Source organism: Salvelinus sp. IW2-2015, linkage group LG1 (genome assembly GCF_002910315.2).
Source record: "Salvelinus sp. IW2-2015 linkage group LG1, ASM291031v2, whole genome shotgun sequence".
In the NCBI taxonomy this organism is placed as follows: domain Eukaryota; kingdom Metazoa; phylum Chordata; class Actinopteri; order Salmoniformes; family Salmonidae; genus Salvelinus; species Salvelinus sp. IW2-2015.
The window spans coordinates 2,215,550-2,237,790 of NC_036838.1; the positions used below are offsets into that span (position 1 = coordinate 2,215,550).

Here is a 22,241-nt window from a genome sequence, read left to right on the forward strand (position 1 = left end):
TTGCCAAGAAAAAACACATCCCATTTGTCCATATTTCTTGGAGATCCTTTGAATGGTAACATTTTGTGATACTCTCAACTCATCACATGGTATAAGCAGATTCATAACTTTTATAACACCTCAAATGAATGTCACTTTACTAAGGTGTCTGTGCACACTCTATACGGGCATATGACATGGTTATGACAACCATCATTCCATTCAYTGTAATWATGTGACACYGAAATGAGTAAATGACATTACACCCTGTTAAAACATCTGGTATGTAGACTCTTARGCAGCATGTAATAACATAGGACATAAGTTGTCATGCAGACTGTGAAATAGTAGTTGTTATTAACCGTTGACAGAGCATATAACAGGATGAACAGTCATTTTTAAAACCCATTATAATCAGTTTTATAACATCTCATGCAGTGACTCAACTAATTATAACAACTTTTTGACAACTTATGACAAAAGTTATAAAGGCTTTGTATATGCATGCATAAGGACACCTACAGTAAAGTTTTTACCAAATAATTATTAAGTGAGGTCAGTAGTCCCTTCACCATGCACAAAATGTAATAGCTGTATAATTTGTATATAATAATACAAATTATGCTTCAGCACAGCAGAGTCCTGTGAAGAGATACTGTTACATTATCATTATAGAAGTGATCAAACTAAAACCATTCTTTAAACAATGTTTCCTATTAAAATGGAATACTCTAACGAAATACAGTATATACACTGTCAACAGGGGTAAATCAGTGGTAGAACAAACTCAATATATGACAGGATGAACAGGCATTTTTAAAACCAATTATAACCGGTTTTATAACATCTCATGCAGTGAATCATGATTCATTAAAACTACTTATGACAGCTATGACAAATGTTATAATGTGTTTATAAACTGGGTAGTTTGGCTCCTGGATGATGATAAGCTGAAAGCTGTGGTATATCAGACATTATAAACTGGGTGGTTCGAGCCCTGAATGATGATTGGCTGAAAGCCATGGTATATTAGACCGTATACCATGGGTATGACAAAACATGTATTTTTACTGCTCTAATTATGTTGGTAACCAGTTTATAATAGCAATAAGGCACCTCTGGGGTTTGTGATATGTGGCCAATATACCACACGTTGCGTCGTGCATAAGAACAGCCCTTAGCCGTGGTATATTGGCCATATACCACACCCCCTCTGGCCTTAATATAACTGTTATAAGGCTTTATGAATGCATGCCTAAGAACACTACAGTAAAGTGTTACCAATTATTTTACAGCACCTTACAACCCATGAAAAATCTGAAATCAGAAAATCCACAACAACACATATCACGGGATACAAAGACAATGTCAGTTTCAGTAAGCACAAATGAATTTACCCTGCGTGAGAAAGGCCCCACATGGTCCCAGCTGACTATGAAAGATACGTATCGTAGTGTTAATGCTTATGACACAACGCCACTTCCTGATTCTGTGTACTCTGAACCTGTAGAGGGTGCGGTGTTGGACATATGTCAGGAAGAGATTGTCTGTCCAATCAGAGGCAATCTTTACTGCCATTGACGGCAAGTTTTACAGTATGTCTAGAATTTAACCCTCTACAATCCATTCTACCTTAGTCTGCATTCAAGACCTCTCAGTAGTTGACCTCTCCATCCAAAAACTATTCTCATACTCATTGCCCTAACTAAAGCGAAGAAAACAATATAAAAAAATGTATAATATAATAAATAAATAATAGTTGGGCACACAATGTAAACATGGATTATACCTGGTACGGACACCAGTTTCTGGAGCTCCTTCTTGAGGCGAGTGATTTCTTACACAGCTGAATGTCATCCATCCTAAAGACATAAACATTAAATTATTTAAAAACCCTGCATTATTCAGAATTTATTTAACCTTTTATTTAACTAGGCAAGTCAGTTAAGAACAAATTCTTCTTTTCAATGACAGCCTAGGAACAGTGGGTCAGGGGCAGAACGACTGATTTTTTACCTTGTCAGCTCAGGGATTCCATCTTGCAACCTTTGGTTAATAGCCAACGCACTAACCACTAGGCTATTCAGCAAATGGTCCAATCTAAGTGGTCCAAATGGTCCAATCTAAGTTTTTTGTCATTTAGCAGAAGCTCTTATCCAGAGCGACTTACCAATAGTGAGTGTATACATTTTTGATACCGTTAACCCAGTATCACAGCATCACAAGAGCCTACAGACATCCGTCAGCTAACTGAGAGCCTCACTTCCTCTACCTTTCTACCTGTCAGACAGGATGAACAGGGACCTGCGGTGGGCAACAGCTTTAAACAGAATGCCTGACTTATTAGATATTTCAGATTCTAAACAGTGTCATCAAAGGCTAAAACAAGATCCAATTATAAAAAAACAGTGCCGGGCTTCCATAAACAGTCGTATGAAAAGGTTTGGCACCCCTCTGAGGCTGCATAATAATTTACTCTGTCGTCACAGAAAATGATCACAGTGGCATGCCATTCATTTTCTAATAAAGCTGAGTACTGGGGTATTGTCCAGACAAAGATTTTTAGGTGTAGCAATATTAAGTTGTATGAAATTAAATCAGATGTGAAAAATAGGCTATGCAAAAATGTGGGCACCCTTGTCATTCTGTTGATTTGAATACCTGTAACTACTTAGCACTGATTAATTGGGAACACACAATTGGTTTGGTGAGCTCATTAAGCCTTGAACTTCATAGACAAGTGCATCCAATCATGAGAAAAGGTATTTAAGGTGGCCAATTGCAAGTTGTTGTTCTCTTTGACTCCCTCTGAAGAGTGGCAACATGGGGGCCTCAAAACAACTCTCAAATGACCTGAAAACAAAGATTGTTCAACATTATGGTTTAGAGAAGGCTACAAAAGCTGTCGCAGAGATTTAAGCTGTCAGTGTCCACTGTGAGGAACATAGTGAGGAAATGGAAGACCACAGGCACAGTTCTTGTTAAGGCCAGAAGTGGCAGGCCAAGTAAAATATCGGAGAGGCAAAGGCGAAGGATGGTGAGAACGGTCAAACCAGCTCACAGACCACCTCCAAAGACCTACCACATCATCTTGCTGCAGATGGTGTCATTGTGCATCGTTCAACAATTCAGTGCACTTTGCACAGGGAGAAGCTGTATGGGAGAGTGATGCGGAAGAAGCCTTTTCTGCACACACGCCACAAACAGAGTCGCTCGAGGTATGCAAACGCACATTTGGACAAGCCAGCTTCATTTTGGAATAAGGTGCTGTGGACTGATGAAACAAGATTGAGTGATTTGGTCATAACAAGGGACGTTATGCATGGCGGCAAAAAGAACACAGCGTTCCAAGAAAAAACACTTGCTACCCAAGTAAAATTTGGTGGGGGTTCCATCATGCTGTGGGGCTGTGTGGCCAGTGCCGGTACTGGGAATCTTGTTAAAGTTGAGGGTCGCATGGATTCCACTGAATATCAGCAGATTTTGGAATAAGTTTGAAGAATCAGTCACAAAGTTGAAGTTACGCCGGCGCTGGATATTTCAACAAGACAACGACCCAAAACACTGCTCAAAATCTACCCGAGCATTTATGCAGAGGAACAAGTACAATGTTCTGGAATGGCCATCCCAGTCCCCAGACCTGAATACCATTGAGAATCTGTGGGATGATTTGAAGCGGGCTGTCCATGCTCGGCAACCATCAAACCTAACTGAACTGGAGATGTTTTGTAAGGAGGAATGGTCCAAAATACCTTCATCCAGAATCCAGACACTCATTAGAGGCTATGGCAAGCGTCTAGAGGCTGTTATTTTAGCAAAAGGAGGCTCTACTAAATATTGATGTGATTTTTCTATTGGGGTGCCCAAAGTTATGCACCTGTCTAATTTTGTTTTGATGCATATTGCACATTTTCTGTTAATTCAATAAACCTAATTTCACTACTGAAATATTACTGTGGCCATCAGTTATTTGATAGATCAAAATGAAATTGGCTGATCCAAACACCCAATTATTTATAAATGGAAATCATGGAAATTGTCAGGGGTGCCCAAATTAGTTCATACGACTGTAGTGTGTCACGACTTCCGCCGAAGTCGCTCGCTCTTCTTGTTCGGGCGGCGTTTCGACGTCACCGGCCTTCTAGCCTGTCACGCCCTGGCCTTAGTTATCTTTGTTTTCTTTATTATTTTAGTTAGGTCAGGGTGTGACATGGGGGATGTTTGTGTGTTTTTGTCTCGTCTAGGGTGTTTTGTATTGTCTAGAGGGTGTTTTAGAGTTCATGGGGTTGTGTTTCATTGTAGGTGTTTATGTAAGTCTATGGTTGCCTAGATTGGTTCTCAATTAGAGACAGCTGTCTATCGTTGTCTCTGATTGGGAGCCATATTATAGGCAGCCATAGTCATTAGGTAGGTTGTGGGTGATTGTCTATGTGTAAGTTGCCAGTGTCTCCACTTATTGTTTGTATAGCTTCACGTTCGTCTGTTTGTTGTTTTGATTAGTTTGTAGAGTGTTCGTTTCGTTGTTCGCCTCATTAAAGAAGAATGTATTGTTATCACGCTGCGCCTTGGTCCTCCTCACTTAAATGTTACGACGAACGTAACATAGCCATCGCCGATCCACTTTTCATTTTCCATTTGTTTTGTCTTTGTTTTCACACCTGGTTTCAATTCTCAATTACATGTTCATTATTTAACCCTCTGTTTTCCCCATGGTTTTTGTGAGTGATTGTTTATTTGTAAAGCTCGGTCCGATGTTTGTGGGCTTGGTATTACTTCATGTATTTGAAAAATTTTGAGTAAAGTTCATTGTGTTACTCATCTCTGCTGTCCTGCGCCTGACTCCTCTGCACCAGCTACACCCAGACCTTACACAGTGCCTGTGCCAAAACCTCTCTTCTCCAATGAATGAGGAAAGGATTCCCTCCCTCCCCATGTAACACTTTCCAAGCATTGCAATACAGTGCAATACAGGGAGTAGGACTAGGCACTCTGCTCCATGTGGTTAAACTTTTTCAGCCCTGGGACCCAAATGAGAAATTCTGTGTTTTCCTGGGACCCAAGCTTATGAAACATGCAACTATACGTAAATATCGGTACATTTAATTGCCCTTATGCCTAAACAAATGCAATACAGACAAAAACAAATGACAATGAAATTAATACCCATATAAATTGCAATTCATGTTTATTTTCCCCCATTAAAAACACTCATACATGTGTGTCTAGATTGGAACAGTTGCTGTTAAAATACAAATAAATTATTTTCATTCTGAACTGGAATAAACTGATTGATCACATCACACAGATGTAGACCAGAAAACAAACACACACACACACACAAAACACACAACTCCACACCACACACACACACACACACACACACAACACACACACACACAACGTCCTAATGAGAGGTGTCTATTCTGGGCTCAGTTTTTGACAGTGCAACCCTAAGGTCATGCTCAGCATTGAGTGTGTTTCTGTACTTGTTTTTAAGTTTCTAATAGTTGAGAACCCTGACTCGCATAGGTATGGTGGTGTCAAACTGGACGAGAACATCTACTACTGCTTTTTCAGCCAGGCAGGAGACCGAACTGTGTGAGTGTGTTTGCCTCAAAAAGCATCTTGCTTCAATCAGTTTATTCCAGTTAAGAATAACATATTATTGTATTTTAACAGCAACAGTTCAAACCTAGACTAGTTTTCAACAATAATTTATAGAGTAAAATGTACAGTAGGCCTGATATTTTTAATCTTCATCTGTACTGTTACTTAGGGTTGCACTATCAGTAGCTAGCTTGCTTTGGCGAATGTTAGCTATTAGCTGTGTACAAGGCCAGGGGATTGTTTGAAAGAGAAACTCACATCTACTACTATGAGAGTTAACGTTAGTTAGTACTCCCTTATTACTGCTTATCACCTGTTATAAAATGACAACAATGCCTTGCTAGCTGACATACTTTCCCACTGTCGAAGCACTGTTTCCTGCAGCATTCTGCCCTGTTCTGAAAGAACTCCCTGGGTTTACCATCATGCTGTGGATGTTTGGTCAGGACGTGTCGTTTTGTTAATTTTGTTCGTTATGCGAGTCTCATTACAAAGCACTTTGTTGATAAAAAAAGTTTACTGGAGAACTGAGACGAAGTAGAGACTCTGGACAGGGTGGATAAGGTTTAATTAAAAGCAATTTATTCAGAGGTAAAGATATCTGAAATAGCGTGCACGGACCCTTTCATCAAGCTCAAATGGAACTCTCCGAAAGAGCCCAGATAACAGAGTGCAATACATTTTATACAGTACAGAAAGTAGGTTGAGTCTGGAAGTTCTGGTCCTCTGGTTGGTTCTGATGAGTTGGGCGAGGTCTCCTTCAGGCTAGTATCACTGTCCCATTGGCTCTGAGTAGAGTTATTTGTCTTCAGAAATGTTCAGCTAAAACAGGAGATTAGGTGTGTGCGTAGATGTTCCTATTTTGACATTCTCTGTGTGTCTCTGTAAAATGTTTCAGACTGAAGAGGAGTTTTTGTGTGTGCGTAGATGTTCCTGTCTTATCTGTGTTTGAAAGGTTTACGTCAGCCCTCTGTCCTTGGGATGTGTGTGTCTCAGTTTCTCGTGATATGCAGTACCAGGCACCCTTTTCTTATCAGTCTTTATGAAAGCGCTGTGTCACATCCTGTCTCTGGGTGTGTGTGGGTCTCACCGTATCTGCTTATGAGTTTGTGAGAAACCCTGTTTGGAAAGAAGTTAGTTATAACAATGTAATAGCAAATATGTTTGTGTTATAATAAATGATATATATTACAACTTCCACACACAAAACCATTGTGGGCGCTCCTCGTTATAAGTTTGTATGACAGAGAGAGAAACTCATCGCTTATTGAGAGGGAGGGTCAGCTACAGTATCATCATTAGTAAGCTACATCATTGTTAATTCAGGTCTCAGTGGCAGTGTTATAATTAGAATGTTGTGGACATGGGCTACTGAGTGAGGGGTCAGCCCAGTCCATCATTAAGAAGGGACAGACTAGCTACTGAGTAATGGTGCTTTCAAGACAACTGGCAACTTAAAAAACAAGGTCAAATCATGACGTCCGTGATCTTCAGGCCAGAAAGTGGGAGTTTCTAGAAAAGATGGATCCAGTCGGATCTCGTTTTTTCAGTGTTCCTGGTTGTCTTGAACGCACTGATGTCGGAAGTCAGAGATTTGAGGTCCAGTACCCAGCTAGTGAGTGACCTCACTAGCAACTGAGTGAGAGGTCAGCTAATGACATAAGTAAGAAGGGACATCACTAGCTTACTGAGGGAAAGGGTCAGTTTATAACATTATCATAGGGAAAGTTGTTTTTTCACTACAGCTGAGAGGGACACTGACACTCTGGTTCATGCATTCACTCACTGTTTGTAAGTTGCTTTGGATTCAATGGTTATAAAGATGAGCTGAGGAGAGATTGACTGCATCACTTCTTCTTTTTATAACAGCATATATTATTTATTGTTAATTTAATACAGTTAAATAGTTCATTTGTTGGTTTACAGGTTGCCTATGTAACGGATGTGAAATGGCTAGCTAGTTAGCGGTGGTGCGCGCTAATAGCCTTTCAAATCGGTGACGTCACTGCTTTGAGACCTTGAAGTAGTGGTTCCCTTGCTCTGCAAGGGCCGCGGCTTTTGTGGAGGCGATGGGTAACGATGCTTTCGTGGGTGATGTTGTTGATGTGTGCAGAGGGTCCCTGGTCACGCCGGGTCGGGGCGAGGGACGGACTAAAGTTAAACTGTTACACCTAGATGAAGCTGAACCTTGACTTTTACAGTTTATAGTTTGAACCCCAATGCTACCTCTATTCTTTATCTAAGACAATAAAGAGAATGGCAGGGCACTGTTCTTATGGTTCCCCCTGTCTGTAGGACAACTGTAGCCCTCTGGTGATGGAGTCGGGGTTCTGACTCCTAAACTTGAAATAGTGTTAATTATCACGTATCCTATTGAAGTATTGAGTGCTACAGTCTAGYGTCAACGCCAGAAGTGAATGGTCATCTGTAGGAGGAATGTATATGGTGGAGGCAATTAAGCTTGAAATGTATTGAGTAAAAGGAAGGGCTGAGTTGGGTAGCTGAGCCTACAGACATCCATCACTGTCAGCTAACTGAGAGCCTCACCTCTCTACCTCCACTACCTCTCTACCTGTCAGACGGGATGAATAGGGACCTGCGGTGGGCAAGGTGCAGAATACAGATGATGTATGGCCTGAGGGGAACCACAGTATTCTACTTAAACAGATTATACTCCCTTCTACTCAATTATAATGAAATTGTTGAAGCAGCTTTGCTTCTTATCTTTGTTATCATTGTTATGAGTGGTGTGTTGAATGGGTTTTCTATAAACRTGATTTGATCAAGGATGCTATTCATATTCCTGAYTTGGCAACATACAGGGATCGTTATACTAACTACTTGCACTTTATATGCTCAGTCACACTAATTAAAGTCTGATTAGATTACTGTGTATCACAGTCTTGGCTCTAAATGAATCACAGCTCATTCCCTGTCTTTGTGTCACAGTATAGGGAGGAGATGTCACTATGGTGCATTCTATAGGGTTATGATGATGGTGTAGCACCAGTAAATATGCAGTATAATCATGCCTGAGTATAGACATTCCTGGATTCCTCCTTTCACTCCTCTCTATTGGATCACCCTGTCTCTTCTAACATTGTACATAACTGTGAGCATGCATTCACGCACACACAGATGTGTCCCTGTGTTGAGCTTAACCCTGACCCAAAAGCCTAGAAGGGATGAGAGAGCCAAGGCTATGGGTTCGTAGCTTCAACCCCGCAGCACACACACACACACACACACACACACTTACACACACCAACTGGTTAATGGACTGCTGAATTTTTTTTTTTTGTTCTCTTGCTTTGTTTGTTATTTTCCATATTATGTCGAGCTCTGAGAAGCTACCCAGGAAAGGGCTGAAAATATCCCATATTAATATAGGTAGCCTTAGATCATAGTTTGTGAAATCAATCAATTGATAACATCAGATATTAGCCCATTTCTGAAACTCACTTAAATAATTATTTTGATGATACAGCAATAGCAATACAAGGATATAACATCTATAGAATAGACAGAAATGCTCATGGGGGAGTGTTGTTTAATAGAATGTGTAACGACCCTGGTTTATAACGCGGAAATCAACTCTGCCGTCGAGCATGCTTTGTGTGGCAGAGTCGATAACGCGCCGGACCTCGGACTAGAAGGTCGAGGTTCGACCTGCTCCCTGCCTGTTTCATATAATTATATATATATTGGGTAGCTGATATATACAGTTGAAGTTGGAAGTTTACATACACTTAGTTTGGAGTCATTAAAACTCGTTTTTCAATCACTCCACAAATTTCTTGTTAACAAACTATAGTTTTGGAAGTCAGTTAGAACATCTACTTTGTGCATGACACAAGTCATTTTTCCAACAATTGTTTACAGACAGATTTTTCACTGATCACAATTCCAGTGGGTCAGAAGTTTACATGCACTAAATTGACTGTGCCTTTAACGGCTTGGAAAATTCCAGAAAATTATGGCTTTAGAGCTTCTGGTAGGCTAATTGACATATTTGAGTCAATTGGAGTGTACCTGTGATGTATTCAAGGCCTACCTTCAAACTCAGTGCTCTTTGCTTGACATCATGGGAAAATCAAAAGAAATGACTCAGAATTTTTTTGTAGACCTCCACAAGTCTGGTTCATCCTTGGGAGCAATTTCCAAACGTCTGAAGGATCACATTCATCTGTACAAACAATAGTACAAACAATAGTACGCAAGTATAAACACCATGGGACCACGCAGCCGTCCATACCTGTAACGTTTCGTCGTCGGAATGAGACCAAAGCGCCAGCGTGGAAAGTGTTCATGATTTATATGTTCAAAAAAACCAAACAAAATGACAGAAAAGAAACGAAAGCGCACAGTTCTGTCAGGGAAACAACCTAAACAGAAAACACACCCCACAAAACCCAAACGGAATTATAACTTAGTATATGATCCCCAATCAGAAGACAAGGATAGACAGCTGCCTCTGATTGGGAACCACACGCGGCAAAAACAACAAAGAAATAGAAAACATAGATTTTCCCACCCGAGTCACACCCTGACCTAACCAAACATAGAGAATAAATAAGGATCTCTAAGGTCAGGGCGTGACAATACACTCAGGAAGGAGACGCGTTCTGTCCCTGAGTTGAACGTACTTTGGTGCAAAAGTGCAAATCAATCCCAGAACAACAGCAAAGGGACCTTGTGAAGATGCTGAGGAAACAGTAAAGATAGTAACAGTCCAATATCGACTAACCTGAAAGGCCGTTCAGCAAGAAGAAGCCACTGCTCCAAAAACGCCATAAAAAAGCCAGACTACGGTTTGCAACTGCACATGGGGACAAAGATCGTACTTTTTGGAGAAATGTCCTCTGGTCTGATGAAAAAAATAGAACTGAGTTACTCAGTTAGACCAGCTCTGTCAGGGGAATGTGCCAAAATTCACCCAACCTATTGTGGGAAGCTTGTGGAAGGCTAACCGAAACATTTGACCAAGTTAAACAATTTAGCAATGCTACCAAATACTAATTGAGTGTATAACTTCAGACCACTGGGAATGTGATGAAAGAAAAAAGCTGAAATAAGTATTTCTCTCTACTATTATCGACATTTCACATTGTTGTAACAGTGGTCACAGTGGTGATCCTAACTGCCAAGACAGGGGAATTTTACAGGAAATGTCGGAATTGTAAAACGGTTTAAATGTATTTGGTTTAGGTGTATGTAAACTTCCAACTTCAACTGTTTCAACTATATATACAGTGGGGAGAACAAGAGTATTTGATACACTGCAATTTTGCAGGTTTTCCTACTTACAAAGCATGTAGAGGTCGTAATTTTATCATAGGTACACTTCAACTGTGAGAGACGGAATCTAAAACCAAAATCAAAATCCAGAAATCACATTGTATGATTTTTTAAGTTAATTTTGCATCAGGAATGCAGCAGCAGTTACTTTGTTATTTGTATTACAGGGCAGTCAGTGTAGTTCAGGATCATCTTTTTATAGTTTGAGAATTAAAACTGCATGATGCTTGTTGTAATGTCATGTAAACAATTATTCTAATTTTGGTGACACTGAACTGGAAACCCTGGTGGACCACTTCAAGCTGTCCTGGGACCTCTGGCATCCATGTTGAAAGGATCCCTGACCAGTGAGCTGTCCTGAAGGTGCTGATTTACCAAGAGCCCCAGTCCCTGCAGAAGATGTCCTGGTTCCTGTATAACACAGAGCCATCAGCATTCCTGCCCTGATTTGCTGGCATTGGTTGACCTGCTCCTGTCCTTCCCTGCTCCACAGCTGAATGAAAGAGGTTTTAATACCATGAAACAGGTGAAAAACGATTGGCGGTCAAACCTAAGGTCTGATACACTGTCAGATTTCCTCATGGCCAGCTGTCCTCTCCAGAGATCAGGGAGTATGATCCGATTAAAATGTGGATGCTGTGCACCAGGACTCTGTCAGGAGCAGGAGCCAGACTTCATGGACTGTGCAAAGAGGCTGATTGTGGTAGAGAGTGAGGAGTCTGATGAGGAGGTTTAAGTTAATTACAATGATTAAGCATCTGAMAGGTTTACAAAACCTTCAAATGTACTTTTATGTTTGATCCTTACGTACATTTAAWAGCAAATACTTCAGTAGAATTTTGAGTTCAAGACTTCTTCAGTTGTATTCAGGCTGGGAAATTAAATTTAGCCACAGCCAAAATTAACCAGCATCTGATAAGTCTCTATTTTACCTGTATTTTATCAGGGTARTTCTACTCAAAGTAAAGGATTTGTAGATGTGTTTCCCCTTTTGTATCAGGAGAACAACAGTTCTATGTCCACTGCACTTCTCATAATTGTATCTTACCATTGTTTTTGCCCTGTTTTAACTTCTATGTACTCTTATTCATTGTATCTGATATGTTTTGTTGATATCATTGTGTGCCCACTGTTTGGCATTTTTGCACTCTGGACAGCACTTTTGGTCAACTACAGTTTTTTTTTTAAATGTGCTCGACAAATAAACTTGATTTGATTAACTGTTGATCAATATATTAAAATCATTTTGTTTCAAATTTTGCTCTGGCCTCTTCTTTAAGTTTCTATTCAACATAATACCTTATTATCTCAATGAAATGTACTGAAATGAATGTATATTTGACCCACAAAGGCAATTTATTATTTTGGCCAGTAAAAAAAATATGCTTAGCTACCCGTCCCCTTGGCATGTGAGACAAAAAGTACATTTCAGACACTGGTTACACAAGCACACCATCCTGCTATTCCGATTAATACATGACAATACAGTAGAATTATCTAGATTAGAGATATCCAGAGTAGAGCTATCCAGATAAGAGATAACTGACATACAAGACACTCACATGTATCTGAGTTCTGACTCTCTTCTGACCAGCACATCTCGAATTCTGTCAATCTTGAAAAGCTCTCCCTCGATGTCATCTATGGTGATGGTGGAGTCTGCCATGGAGACGATGTCATCTTCTGATCAGAGAGAAGGACAGACAAAAGTTCAGTTTTTCTATTCAACTTCTTTCCAGATCTACATTTCGGAATGATATGGATATGGTAGAATAGGTAGGCAAACGGGTGCTCACCCGCAACCATGCACACACACACACACACACAACACACCACCACACACACACACACACACACACACACACACCACACACACACACACACACACACACACACACACACACACACACACACACACACACACACACACACACACACACACACACACACACACACACACACAGAATCTGGGTGCAAGCAAACATGTGACAAGATAAAGTTGGCATACTGTCTGGCAGAATCCAGATTTAGCTAAGTAAGATGATAGATAAGATGTTATTTTCAATTCATAGCTTGTGAGAATATCTTGAATTCTGAGCTAGGATGGTAACTTGGGGCAGAGAGAGAGGTCAGGCTTGTTACATATGTCAATATGTTTAAACCATGTGGTGCTAAGTAGAATATTAGATGGGGAGGAGGACAGAGTGGAACGTTGTTTTCTTATGGAACGTTGTTTGTAACTATTCCAAACCATGTGACGGGATGGAGTTATTAATTGGGGAACCAGTTAGTTATCTCAACAATGTTCTGTACGCCAGTCACTCCCTACTTTTCTCAAGGGGGAAGGAGTTTGGCCGTGTTTGGAAACATTGTATGTCCCCTCTGAGGTTGCCCTTATCTTGACCTAGTATTTGACTAAGGGGCTCACTGTCTGATTTTGAGTTTGTCCAGGTTTGGAGTATCTTAGAAATGACAATGATATAATGCCATTGGATGAGGTAATTTTTGGTAGACAGTGAAGTATCAAGCATGAATTTAAACCTTGTCTTGAGATCAAACTGAACGATGATATATACTGATGCTGTCAGCGATAGGATACTCCACTTTCGGGTAAAGGATTCTTTGTAAGTTGAGAAGGGTGTATCTTGGCTATAAATGAAACTAAGAATTGTTTTGTAGACACTCTCAGAAAATTCATTTATAGACAGTGAATTGATCTGCGAGTCATAAAGGCTTGGTGAAGCTTGTATATATATTAAAAATGGAATATATAATTTAACTCTGACCTGTGTGGTGGTTGGCTCTCTCTCTCTCTCTCTCTATTGAGTAATACAGGAAATTACCACGACAATAACGCCAAATAGATGGCTGTATGACACAACATGTTCTACTGTAGCGTCATGGATAAGGTAGCTTGGGACCAGATCATCATCTTTGTATGCTGCCAAGCAAAACATTGATTTTGTCTGGTTCAATGCAGGCTAAGGAATTAAATTAGGGTTTGTTCCAGGCTTAATCAWATACACACTCAGCAAAAACTGAAAAACACAGAGATATGCTCCTTAAAAAAATACATCTAGCCAGGGCCTAACGCTTTTGCTGTGATGAAAACAWTTCCTTAAAAGTCACAAAATCTACYCTTTGGCAGCAAGTTGGAGGCTTCTTCCTCAGTCATTGTTATGAGAAACGTTAGAGGTAAAAACTTTTCAGCCTTTGAGCACAAAGACTTTTTAGCAATTCCCCAGCGTGTGAGAAGTAGACGTGGAAGAACTGTGTTCCTTGTAATTACTGTGATGGTCTGAACCCACAGAGACTCTGGGGAACCATTTGAGAAAAGAGTTGACTGTCTGAGTGCTCTGGTGCAGACAGTGCTCTGGCTCACAGTGAGTAAATGAGAGAGAGAGAGCGAGCMAGCGAGAAAGTTTGCGCACGAGTGAGTCTGCCTCTGTGTCCTACCTCCCTCACCCCCAGTGGGCTTTGAGCGGAATATAAAACCACCAAGAAAAATACATTTAAGTATGAACAGCTACTTATTGGGTTTTACAGCGGCAGCCAGACATCAGCACAAGGAAATACCTAACAGAATGACATAATAATAAATACTTATGTGTATGTCAATGTGCATTTCTTGAATTTATGCAGGGCACACCTTGCCAGGCCATTTCTCTAAGTTGCTTTATAACATTTACTTGGCTTTTTACTACTTTGGTAACCAGAGTGTAATTACTACGGGTAGTATACCATCCTTTACCACTATTCCATCTAACCTGCTGTTACACATTGTGATCATAGATAATGTACTATAAGCTTCGCCACATCTCAGCCGCTATATCTAACCCGTTTGTCTGTCTGCCCCGAGCTGTTAACAWCAAGCTCRGTTTCCCCTCAGAGTCCCAATAACTAGTGTGGGATGGAGCCAGTTCAAAGCATTTCAGCTTCAGACCCACTGCAGAATTTCAAATCGAGCCAAACACTCTGCCATGAAACCAAACATTCCACTGCTTCCACCTCCCCAACTCCCTATCGCTTTCACAGATTTACKCCTACTAGTCGCACAAATGAGGATTATACATGTATTTACCATCTGATCCTAGATCAGTATTTCTTGATCAAACATTCAACTGCATCCGCCTCCACAACTACCCATTTCTTTCGCAGATCTACACCTACAAGTCACAGAAAAAACTGATTATACATGGATTTAACTTTATTTACTGATCCTAGACCTGTCAGAAAGATTAAGATCAAGTAATTCCTTGATGAAGGCGTATTGAGGTATGCTGCTGAGTGTCCTGCGTGCCAAAATAKTGTGTTAGCTTGCAGAGCTAAAGGAAGTCAGAGGTTCAACAGTTCAGTCAGTCTGCCTTCTCTTCCTCCGAGTCTCTTCTGAGTCTCGTCTGCTGGTGTCTTGGTTCCCTAGCGGCTCTGCTAACTAACTCTCCCCTGCTGTTGAGCTGCTCTGTGTGGAGCCCGACTAACTGAGACACCACCTGGACTGGGGATTGAGAAACCTCACACCAKCACCACTGACTGAACAGAGAATCTGATAGTCTCATCCCTCAGGAGGAAGAGGGAGACTGTCTACTTTGATACCCTTTGCAATGGCTGAGAGAGAAGGGTCGGGAAGAGAGAGAGAGAGAGAGAGAGAGAAGATAAATAAGGAGAGATATCCTTTTGTCCTTCTCACACATAGGCTAGCCCCAGGGATGGCAGGCTGGACTGGGCTTGATGTGCAGAATCAGATATAACATCCTTTGAGGGAGCTGAAAGGAAGAGAAGAGGTGTATTCTAACTAGTACTAGCGGTGCGTGGGGAGAATCACTGGGGAAAGGCCTCCCAAGTGGCGAAGTGGTCTAAGGCACTGCATTGCAGTGCTAGCTGTGCCACTAGAGATTCTGGGTTCGAGTCCAGGCTCTGTCCGGGAGACCCATGGGGCGGTGCACAATTGGCCCAGCGTCGTCCGGGTTAGGAGAGGGTTTGGCCTGGTAGCAATGTCCTTGTCCCATCGCGCACTAGCAGCTCCTGTGGCGGGTCGGGAGCAGTGCATGCTGACATGGTCGCCAGGTGTACGGTTTCTTCTCCGACATATTGGTGCGGCTGGCTTCCGGGTTAAATGGGCATTGTGCCAAGAAGCAGTGCGGCTTGGTTGGGTTGTGTTTCGGAGGACGCACGGCTCTTGACCTTCGCCTCTCCCGAGTCCTTACGGGAGTTGTAGTGATGAGACAAGACTAACTACCAATTGGATACCATGGAATTGGGGAGAAAAAAGGGTAAAAAGCCAAGCCCCCGTCCCCCCCATCCACAAAAAAAGCCATAATACAACATATATAGCATGTACAGTAACTGACAGTTACCTGGCCTATAGAATGGTCAACCTAGTTAATGTTTCCGACATTTTCAGACCACTAAACAACTATTGATTTAGAACCACAGAGTTACCGCAAGTCGCAAAGAAAACAGGAGCTGCCTCCACTATTCCAGCACAATTTCAACTTCAAAATCATTAAATCACCTCTGCTTAGTCTAATACAGTGGCAACTAAAAGATACCAAAAACAATTTACTCCAATCAACGTAAGCTAAATATGATGTGGCAGTCCATGGTTCTGACTTCTGTGTGTGTGCACATTCGGGTAAGTAGAAAAACATGTTGACTCACCCTACTTGTAGAGCAAAGCCAATGCCATCCTCCTCTCTTTCATGTTGACGAAACGGTCTYTCACTCTGTCATGCGGTACTTGCTTTTATTTTTTGTTGTCCTAMGCTACCTGGCTAAAARGCTTGCTCYCTAGCCTAACTTCTATTCATAGGAAACGTTGGCTAGTTAACATTAGCCTTCTACATCCGGCTACATATTGAACTTGTATCAAATCAAATCACATTTTATTTGTCACATGCGCAGAATACAACAGGTGTAGACCTTACAGTGAAATYCTTACTTACAAGCCCTTAACCAACAATGCAGTTTTAAGAAAATATTAYAGAGCAGCAMTAAATAACAATAGTGGGGCTATATACAGGTGGTACCGGTTCAGAGTCAATGTGTCATTGTGCGGAGGCACCGGTGTCGAGGTAATTATGTACATGCAGGTAGGGTTATTAAAGTGGCTATGCATAGATAAGAACAGAGAGTAGCAGCAGCGTATGGGGGTGGCAAATAGTKTGGGTAGCCATTTGATTAGCTTATGGCTTGGCGGTAGAAGCTGTTTAGAAGCCTCTTGGACCTAGACTTGGCGCTCCGGGACCACTTGCCGTGCGGTAGCAGAGAGAACAGTCCATGACTAGGGTGGCTGGAGTTTTTGACKATTTTTAGGGCCTTCCTCTGACACCGCCTGGTATAGAGGTCCTGGATGGCAGGAAGCTTGGCCCCGGTAATGTACTGGGCCATATGCACTACCCTCTGTAGTGCCTTGCGGTCGGAGGCCGAGCTGTTGCCATACCAGGCAGTGATGCAACCCGTCTCAGGTCAGGGGCACAACAATGTATGAATTAATGGTTGAATCAGAATTGCCATTATAATCATTGGCCAGTTCGGAGAAAAAAGTAAAAGTAAAAGCACAAGTACAAATCCCTATCTCTATCCATGGCTAATTTAGGAAAGGACCAATTTTAGCTAGCTGGCTAGCTAGCCAAAGGAGGACAACAATACAACGAGATGCAGCAATTCAAGTTTTTCTATCAATGACGTATGCTCTCAATGGGATTTGAGAGCATACTTTTGTTTTGGTGCACTAGGACCATTCACAGTTGAGCTCGCTCAGTTTAGCTCAACACTGATTGGGAGACCAGATGCTCGCTGGCTTCCTTTGCATTCAATGCTACGGGTGGCAAAAATATCATACTCGTTTGGACCAGACAGCATCAGATAGATGGCCTACACGTAGAGAGACAGAGGGGCGRTGTTTCYCTCGCTCGGATGCTTTCTCCTGTGAGATACATTCAGTCTCTTGCGAATTGAAGGAAAATTATGAAACACAGAGAGACTAAAGATAAATTATTGTATGGTTTTTTATTTTTTCAATTTTTGGGGGAAGCCTGGCTTCCCTTGGCATCCATGAATACATGCCACTGCTGACTAGGCTCTGTGACCTTTGGCTTGTACTGAGAGAGTTAAAAAGCTGAAGAAAAGAGACTTGATGACTATCAYCAGTGTATATTCACTCATATCCCTTTGGCATCTGTCAGCATTGTATTGTGTACAAGCCTGAGACTCCKAAAGAGCCAAAGCACTCAGCTTTCTCAGCCAGGCACAAAGGATGAATACTTAGCTATATGAATCTTCACAGAGCCGCTCAGCTGTGTTACTATGACGCACTTCCTTACGTGACCCGRTACGACAGCGCTTACGTCAAGACAGCCATGGCACTTTTACTCCGGAGGGAGGGGTAGTCTCATCATAAAGACTGATTAGTTGACTCTGGATCTTAAAAACTTCGAACTCCATTCAAGTAAACCTGACAACACTCCCAACATCCCCTAAAGTTCAAACCTCTCTCTCTCTCTATAACTCTATTGTCTTTAGTGTCCATTCCCATCCCTCCTCTGCCCTACACTTCCCCCCTGTTAAGGACAACACCAGTGGCACGTTGGTATTTCAAAATGCCACAACAGGCTTCCCAAAAGCCATCAGTGAGAGGTTCACTGTGCACCCAGCCTCCGGCGCCCATTACCTTGACAGCCATCATCACGTCTGGGGCTGAGAGGTTGGTCGGGTCTGGCATTACTAGACGGCATGTTCACACCCCTTCACTAAGGGAAAGAGATCAGAGTAGGGCTGGAGGGGGGGTCATTCCTGGAGCTAGAGCCAGGGTCACTGTGAGAGTGCATAGCGGAAGTGTGTGTGTAATAGTGTGTGTGTGTGTGTAATAGTGTGTGCAATAGTGTGTGTGTGTGTGTGTGTGTGTGTGTGTGTGTGTGTGTGTGTGTGAGTAGAGAGGAAGAAATGGATAATAGAGATACTGGAAGAACAGTCATCCAATTCCTCTGCAAAGCTTCTCATGTTGAGACAATTTCTGTGTTCCAAAGTCAATTAAAAAAGTACACTACTACCTGTCTTTCAACCTCGCTCTGCGGAACTAACTTTAAAAGTTTGACTGTGGCTCGCTCTAAGTCCATGTCTCTCACCCTCCCTAAGAGAATGTCTAGCACACTGTCACTGGAGGACACTGCTGGATCTGTTAGCCGACCGTTACATGTTAGCATTCAGCATCCACATAGCATATGTAGTATAGCATAGAACAATGTACGTGACTCCTCTGAAGTCTAATGATGTTACGCTTCGAAGAGAGCTGCCACACGACAAACCACAGTGTGATTGAAACAAGGCCTCAATTTGCTGTCTTTCTTCTCCTCCCTCTATCCCTTATTTTTTCCCCCTCCATCAGCCTGGGTGGTTTTCTTCTTAATGAGGTAGATATCACACAGTGACGGACTAACGGACAGGGGGGATGGGAGGGAGAGAAGAGGGAGGGAAGGAAGGAGGAAGGGTAGAAGGAGGGAGCGATGAGTAGACTGGAAATAAAGAGGGGTAGAGGGAAAAAGAGAAAGACAGGGTGAGAAAGAGAGAGAGAAAGATAGAGAGAAAAAAATATATAGAGGAGAGAGATATAGAAAGAGAGAAAGAAAGAAAGAAAGAAAGGGGAGAGTCAGATTCCTAATTTTGAGGAAGTGCAGTAATAGCCTACAGGTACTTTGATTGAAGAGAAATAGAAGATAATGACTAAAACAATAAAGTGTTTAATTACAGAAAATATATATAAATTATTCTCAACAAACAAACACTTTCCTATTCCTTTTGTTGTTGAAACATGAAAAGCAAAAGGAGAATGACTTTGAGAGAATTGTTGATGTAATGATATGAACAGTGTGTCCCCAGCCTTGCAAAACTGACACTCGCAATGTTCTCTTCCATTCTCAATGTCCTGTTAAGTCTCATCCCATCATCTATAATTTGGGGTGCAATTTTCTGACTATAATGGCGTACACCCTGTGACTGTACACATTATTCTAAAATGGACACACACACGTTATTGAAAAAACTCACTTGTTATGGCTTTACATCACCTGCCATCACATGGTTGGACAGTTACTTATCCAATAGAACCCAGAGAGTGTTCTTCGATGGAAGTTTCTCTATCATCAGATATGTACAGTGTGGTATCCCTCAGGGCAGTTGCCTTGGACCATTACTCTTCTCAATTTTTTAAAACGATTTGCCACTTGTCTTACAAGATGGTAAAATTACTAAAATGACTATGTATTCTGATGATTGCACACTCTACACATCTGCACCTACAGCCAGTGAGCTCACTGAGACTCTTAGCAAGGAGTTACAGTCAGTGTCAGAATGAGTCATTAACAATAAACTGGCCTTAAATACATCTACAAACCAAAAGCATTGTATTTGGTTCAAAGCATTCTCCTAGACCTAAACCTCAAATGGGGTTGTACATAAAGGAGGTGACCATTGAACAAGTTGAAGAAGCTGAGCTCCTAGGAGTAACATTGGATGTTAGTTATCCTGGTCAAGTCATATTGACAACGTTGTTGTAAAGATGGGGAGAGGTATGTCTGTTACAAAAAGATGTTCTGCATTTTTGACACAAGTGTACTACAACTGTTCAGGCGCGGATCTTGATCACTGTTTGGTAATATGGTCAGGTGCAGCAAAGAAAGACCTATTAAAACTGCAGCTGGCTCAAAAAAAAGCAGCATGCCTTGCCCTTAACTGCACACACAGAACTAACATCATCAACATGCATAATAGTATTTCATGTTTCAGGGTTTAGGAGAAATTGACTACTTCTCTTGTGTTCAAAAATGCCTAACCATTTGAATAATCTATTTGCATACACTTCAAACAGACATACACTGTACATACCGCACCAGACACACCACTATGGGTTTCCTCACTGTACCCAAACCAAAAACACATTTAATGCGTCACTCAGTTACAGTGCCTTCGGAAAGTATTCAGACTTTTTCCAAATTTTGTTACGTTACAGCCTTATTCTAAAATGTATTAAATAAAACAATATCCTCAGTAATCTACACACAAACCCCATAATGACAAAGTGAAAACAGGTTTTTCACATTTTTTGCAAATGTATTAAAAATAAAATAAATAAATACATAAGTATTCAGACCCTTTGCTATGAGACTCAAAATTGAGCTCAGGTGCATCCTGTTTCCATTGATCATCCTTGAGATTTTTTTACAACTTGGAGTCCACCTGTGTTAAATTCAATTGATTGGACATGATTTGGAAAGGCACACACCTGTCTATATAAGGTCCCACAGTTGACAGTGCATGTCAGAGCAAAAACCAAGCCATGAGGTCGAAGGAATTGTCCGTAGAGCTTCGAGACAGGATTGTGTCGAGGCACAGATCTGGGGAAAGGTACAAAAAAATGTCTGCAGTATTGAAGGTCCCCAAGAACACAGTGGCTTCCATCATTCTTAAATGAAAGAAGTTTGGAACCACCAAAACTCTTCCTAGACCTGGCCAAACTGAGCAATCGGGGGAGAAGGGTCCTCTGACCGAGCTCTAGAGTTCCTTTGTGGAGATGGGAGAACCTTCCAGAAGGACAACCATCTCTGCAGTACTCCACCAATTGGGCCTTTATGGTAGAGTGGCCAGGCGGAAGCCACTCCTCAGTAAAAAGGCACACGACAGCCCGCTAGGAGTTTGCCAAAAGGCACCTAAAGACTCTCAGACCATGAGAAACAAGATTCTCTGTTCTGATGAAACCAAGATTGTACTCTTTGGCCTAAATGCCAAGCGTCACGTCTGGAGGAAATCTGGCACCATCCCTACGGTGAAGCATGGTGGTGGCAGCATCATGCTGTGGGGATGTTTTTCAGCCATAGGGACTGTGAGACTAGTTAGTATCGAGGCAAAGATGAATGGAGCAAAGTACAGAGAGATCCTTGATGAAAACCTGCTCCAGAGTGCTCAGGACCTCAGACTGGGGTGAAGGTTCACTTTCCAACAGGACAACGATCCTAAGCACACAACCAAGACAAAGCAGGAGTGGCTTCGGGACAAGTCTCTGAATGTCCTTGAGTGGCCCAGCCAGAGCCCGGACTTGAACCCGATCGAACATCTCTGGAGAGACTTGAAAAGAGCTGTGCACCACTGCTCCTCATCCAACCTGACAGAGTGTGAGAAGATCTGCAGAGAAGAATGGGAGAAACTCCCCAAATACAGGTGTGCCAAACTTGTAGTGTCATACCCAAGAAGACTCAAGGCTGTAATCGCTGCCAAAGGTTCTTCAACAAAGTACTGATTAAAGGTTCTGAACACTTATGTAATTTTGATATTTCATTTTTATAAAAAAAWTTATTAGCAAACATTTC

General features: G+C 41.7%; 1 pseudogene; it reads right to left on the reverse strand.

Annotated features, from left to right (window-relative positions):
• The window catches only part of LOC111964014 (bMERB domain-containing protein 1-like), a 50,782-nt pseudogene that overhangs the window by 26,719 nt on the left and 1,822 nt on the right, over positions 1-22,241 (reverse strand).